We start from the raw sequence: 6,000 nt of genomic DNA, 5'->3' as shown, positions 1-6,000 counted from the left end.
GGGAGCAGCTGCGGGGAGCTGCGGAGCCACGGGAGCAGCTGCGGGGAGCTGCGGAGCCACGGGAGCAGCTCTGGGAAGCTGCGGAGCCACGGGAGCAGCTCTGGGAAGCTGCGGAGCCAAGTGAGCAGCTCTGGGAAGCTGCGGAGCCACGGGAGCAGCTGCGGGGTGCTGCGGAGCCACAGGAGCAGCTCTGGGAAGCTGCGGAGCCACGGGAGCAGCTCTGGGAAGCTGCGGAGCCACGGGAGCAGCTCTGGGAAGCTGCGGAGCCTTGGACGCCGCTGGTGCAGCTCTGGGAAGCTGCGGAGGCTTGGGCGCCGCTGGAGCAGCTCTGGGAAGCTGCGGAGACACTGGCGACCCTGGAACCATGCAGGACAAATGAGGTGATCGAACTTGAGGTGGTTCAAATCTGGACTGGATTTTTGCCAGGAACTTGGTATGAGTAACCATGTCCAGGTCACCACTATCCCATAGAGGAGTAGCCCAGTGCAGCGCCTCTCCAGTGAGCAAAGAAAAAACACATGCCAACTTAGTGCGTTCGGGGGTGGACCTGGAGGACGTCAGCTTGATGTATAGCGAGCACTGGACGACAAAACTCCTGCAAAAATTGGGGTTGCCATCAAATTTGTTTGGCATCAAAAAATCTGATCCAGAGTTCGCTGCCGAAAAACATGGCTGTGGGACAGAAACAACAGGAGGAGTCACATGAGCCTGCTGCTGGGAGGTAATAAACCGCAGGGTGGCAGCGAGTTTATCCAAGAGTTCTTTTTGCGTAGCAATCTCTTGGGCCTGCTGGGCAATAGTGCTGGGAAGGTCACCCAGAAGTAGGTATGGATCCTTGACACTGTCCATGGCTTTGGCAGAGATCATGACCTTGGCGGAGTCCATGGCCGGATCTTACTGTCACAGTCTATGGGGATTAGTCCCTTAGGACTAAGTAAGTGGACTCCCTGGACCACCGCGGGAGATAACAACCTTAGCCACACCCGGGAGCGGAGTCTAAGTGAACTCCTGGTCTTCGCCAGAGCCCGCCGCAAAGCGGGATGGACTTGCTGCGACAGGGAGTCACCAGGTCGCTCCACGGGTGCGACTAGGCCCACGGTGGCAGCCAAGGTAGGGACAAGGGGACCAAGGATGGCAGGCAGGACCACGGAAAGGCAGGCAGGACCACGGGAAGGCAGGCAGGCAGGACCACGGGAAGGCAGGCAGGCAGGACCACGGGAAGGCAGGCAGGACCACGGGAAGGCAGGCAGACAGGACCACGGGAAGACAGGCAGGCAGGACCACGGGAAGGCAGGCAGGACCACGGGAAGGCAGGCAGGACCACAGGAAGGCAGGCAGGAGTACCGGAGTGCCACAGGATACCAGGACCGTCACAGGATGCCAGGACCGCCACAGGAACCACAGAACAGGGGAACAACACGGAACACAGGAAACCGGGAACACGGGAACTCAGAGGCGTCTGGAAACGCTCTAGAAGGCTTTCTCCTCAGAAGAATGAGCTGAAGATCCGGCAGGGGATGCTGGGAGTCGCCAGGCTATATAGCCGAGCCTGGAATGCCAGAGCCAATAAGGAGGACGCTGGCCCTTTAAGGCTGGGAGAAGTCTGCGAGCGCCCCCTCTAGTGGCAGGAGCACGCGACTGCATGGAAACAGCATGCGGCCTACACGCTGGGAGCAAGAGTGCAAGCCAGAGCCAGGAGAGGTAAGTGAGAGCTGGGGGAGCGGGGACCGCGGCAGCAGGCACGGGTACACCCTCAATCCGCACCGAGGATCGTGGGTGTAACCGTGACAAAACTCCTAATAAATTGTCCCACTTCGGTGTTTGAGGTGGATATGCGTGTCACTAAGAGCTAAACACAACGGTAGCAAGTCCCCCTGCAAATTCCTCACAATATGGTACTAGCTGCACTACTAGTGCCAGCAAGTCCAGCCACAAGCAAATAATAAAAAAAAATGTATAACGTTATTGTAGCCCTAAGAAGGGCTGTTGGGTTCTTGTTGAATCACTCCTGCCTAACACTATTCTAATATAACAGCCTAACGCTTTCCCTGACCAGCAGCAGCTCTCTCCCTAGCGGCATCCAGACACAGAATGATGCGAGCAGTGCGGGCAGCGGCTAGTCTATTCCAGGGTCACCTGATCTGGCCAGCCAACCACTGCTATCGACGTGTAAGGGTACCACGTCATGCTGGGTGGAGTGCAGAGTCTCCTGGCTTGTGATTGGCTCTGTTTCTGGCCGCCAAAAAGCAAAACGGCGGGAGATGCCATTTTCTCGAGCGGGCGAAGTATTCGTCCGAGCAACGAGCAGTTTCGAGTGCGCTAATGCTCGAACGAGCATCAAGCTCGGACGAGTATGTTCGCTCATCTCTAATGGCGAACCTTTTACAGACAGAGTGCCCAAGCTACAACTAAAATCAACTTATTTTCCCGGGAAGTGCCAACGTGGCATTTTAAGGAGTAACTTATTGCTACCTGTTCTTCCTCAATTTTCAATAGTATCAACCCCCTGCGGCCACAAATGCAGTTGAAAGAAGGGCAAATGCTGACTCTCATTGTTGCTTCTCTCTGTAGAAGGAGAATGGTATGTCCACCCGTATGACCTCCAAAGACATTGCAGTTCTGTCAACAGCCTCTCACTTTTCAAACAGCCAATGAAATGTCGCTTTAAAACAGTATCTCTTAAGTTGCCTGGGACTATTGGTGGATTTGGTCCTATTTGGTGAACTCTGTCCTGGGGCAGTGGTCTGAGTGCCCACAGAAATGGCTCTGAGTGCCACCTCTAGCACCCGTGCCATAGGTTCGCCATCACTGGTCTAGGACAGCTCAGTGGCGGGACACAGTCTAGGCTACCTCAGCGGCGACACACAGTCTAGGCCCCCTCAGTGGCGGCACACAGTCTAGGCCACCTCAGTGGCGGCACACAGTCTAGGCCACCTCAGTGGTCGGACACAGTCAAGGACACCTCAGTGGTCAGACACCGTCTATGACACCTAAGTGGTCGGACACAGTCTAGGACACCTCAGATTTTTAAAATCTGTTCGGGTACTGAACTCAGACCCAAATCCCCAAGAGTATTACCGATGTTCAATGCTGATAGTGATCACTTGTGGTAACTGTTTAAAATTATTGCTGCGTTCCGCCATCTTTAATGATGGTCGTCACTGCTGTTGATGGTGTGTAAGACACCAGTGTTCAATATAGATTATGAAATTTAAGTAGTTGGATAAAGTCTATTACACTTCAGTGGTGGGATGCAGTCTAGGACACCTCAGTGGTGGGATGCAGTCAAGGACACCTCAGTGGTGGGATGCAGTCTAGGACATCTCAGTGGTGGGATGCAGTCTAGGACACCTCAGTGGAGGCACGCAGTCTAGGCCACCTCAGTGGCGGCACGCAGTCTAGGCCGACTCAGTGGCGGGACACAGTCTAGGCCGACTCAATGGCGGGACACAGTCTAGGCCGACTCAGTGGCAGGACACAGTCCAGGCTGACACAGTGGCAGGACACAGTCTAGGCCGACTCAGTCGCAGGACACAGTCTTGGACTACTCAGTGGCGGGACACAGTCTAGGCCGACTCAGTGACGGGACACAGTCTAGGCCGACTCAGTGGCGAGACACAGTCCAGGCCAACTCAGTGGCGGGACACAGTCCAGGCCGACTCAGTGGCGGGACACAGTCCAGGCCGACTCAGTGGCGGGACACAGTCCAGGCCGACTCAGTGGCGGGACACAGTCCAGGCCGACTCAGTGGCGGGACACAGTCTAGGCCGACTCAGTGGCGGGACACAGTCTAGGCCACCTCAGTGGAGGGACACAGTCTAGGCCACCTCAGTGGAGGCACACACACTAGGCCACCTCAGTGGAGGCACACACACTAGGCCACCTCAGTGGAGGGACACAGTCTAGGCCACCTCAGTGGAGGCACACAGTCTAGGCCACCTCAGTGGCGGCACACAGTCTAGGCCACCTTAGTGGCGGCACACAGTCTAGGCCACCTCAGTGGTCGGACACAGTCAAGGACACCTCAGTGGTCAGACACCGTCTAGGACACCTAAGTGGTCGGACACAGTCTAGGACACCTCAGATTTTTAAAATCTGTTCGGGTACTGAACTCAGACCCAAATCCCCAAGAGTATTACCGATGTTCAATGCTGATAGTGATCACTTGTGGTAACTGTTTAAAATTATTGCTGCGTTCCGCCATCTTTAATGATGGTCGTCACTGCTGATGATGGTGTGTAAGACACCAGTGTTCAATATAGATTATGAAATTTAAGTAGTTGGATAAAGTCTAGGACACTTCAGTGGTGGGATGCAGTCTAGGACACCTCAGTGGTGGGATGCAGTCAAGGACACCTCAGTGGTGGGATGCAGTCTAGGACATCTCAGTGGTGGGATGCAGTCTAGGACACCTCAGTGGAGGCACGCAGTCTAGGCCACCTCAGTGGCGGCACGCAGTCTAGGCCGACTCAGTGGCGGGACACAGTCTAGGCCGACTTAATGGCGGGACACAGTCTAGGCTGACTCAGTGGCAGGACACAGTCCAGGCTGACACAGTGGCAGGACACAGTCTAGGCCGACTCAGTCGCAGGACACAGTCTTGGACTACTCAGTGGCGGGACACAGTCTAGGCCGACTCAGTGGCAAGACACAGTCCAGGCAAACTCAGTGGCGGGACACAGTCCAGGCCGACTCAGTGGCGGGACACAGTCCAGGCCGACTCAGTGGCGGGACAGTCTAGGCCGACTCAGTGGCGGGACACAGTCCAGGCCGACTCAGTGGCGGGACACAGTCCAGGCCGACTCAGTGGCGGGACACAGTCTAGGCTGACTCAGTGGCGGGACACAGTCTAGGCCGACTCAGTGGCGGTACACAGTCTAGGCCACCTCAGTGGCAGCACACAGCTTAGGCCACCTCAGTGGTCGGACACAGTCTAGGACACCTCAGTGGTCGGACACAGTCTAGGACACCTCAATGGTCGGACACAGTCTAGGACACCTCAGATTATAAAAATCTGTTCGGGTACTGAACTCAGACCCAAGTCCCCAAGAGTAACACCGATGATCAATGCTGATAGTGATCACTTGTGGCAACTGTTTAAAATTCTTGCTGCGCTCAGCCATCTTTAATGATGGTCGTCACTGCTGATGATGGTGTGTAAGACACCACAGTGTTCGATATAGATTATGAAATTTAAGTAGTTGGATAAAGTCTAGGACACCTCAGTGGTGGGATGCAGTCGAGCACACCTCAGTGGTGGGATGCAGTGTAGGACACCTCAGTGGTGGGATGCAGTCTAGAACATCTCAGTGGTGGGATGCAGTCTAGGACACCTCAGTGGCGGCACGCAGTCTAGGCCACCTCAGTGGCGGGACACAGTCTAGGCCGACTCAGTGGCGGGACACAGTCTAGGCCGACTCAGTGGCGGGACACAGTCTAGGCCGACTCAGTGGCGGGAAACAGTCTAGGCCAACTCAGTGGCAGGAAACAGTCTAGGCCACCTCAGTGGTGGCACACAGTCTAGGCCACCTAAGTGGCGGCACACAGTCTAGGCCACCTCAGTGGTGACACACAGTCTAGGCCATCTAAGTGGAGACACACAGTATAGGCCACCTCAGTGGCGGCACACAGTCTAGGCCACCTCAGTGGCGAGACACAGTCTAGGCCACCTCAGTGGTGAGACACAGTCTAGGCCACCTCAGTGGCGACACACAGTCTAGGCCACCTCAGTGGAGGCACACACTCTAGGCCACCTCAGTGGTGGCACACAGTCTAGGCCACCTCAGTGGCGGCACACAGTCTAGGCCACCTCAGTGGTGGCACACAGTCTAGGCCATCTAAGTGGAGACACACAGTATAGGCCACCTCAGTGGCGGCACACAGTCTAGGCCACCTCAGTGGCGGGACACAGTCTAGGCCACCTCAGTGGTGAGACACAGTCTAGGCCACCTCAGTGGAGGGACACAGTCTAGGCCACCTCAGTGGAGGCACACAGTCTAG

This window comes from Engystomops pustulosus, chromosome 3, assembly GCF_040894005.1.
Source record: "Engystomops pustulosus chromosome 3, aEngPut4.maternal, whole genome shotgun sequence".
Lineage (NCBI taxonomy): Eukaryota > Metazoa > Chordata > Amphibia > Anura > Leptodactylidae > Engystomops > Engystomops pustulosus.
The sequence above is the reverse complement of the archived record's forward strand: the minus strand, read 5'-3'. Positions refer to the sequence as shown.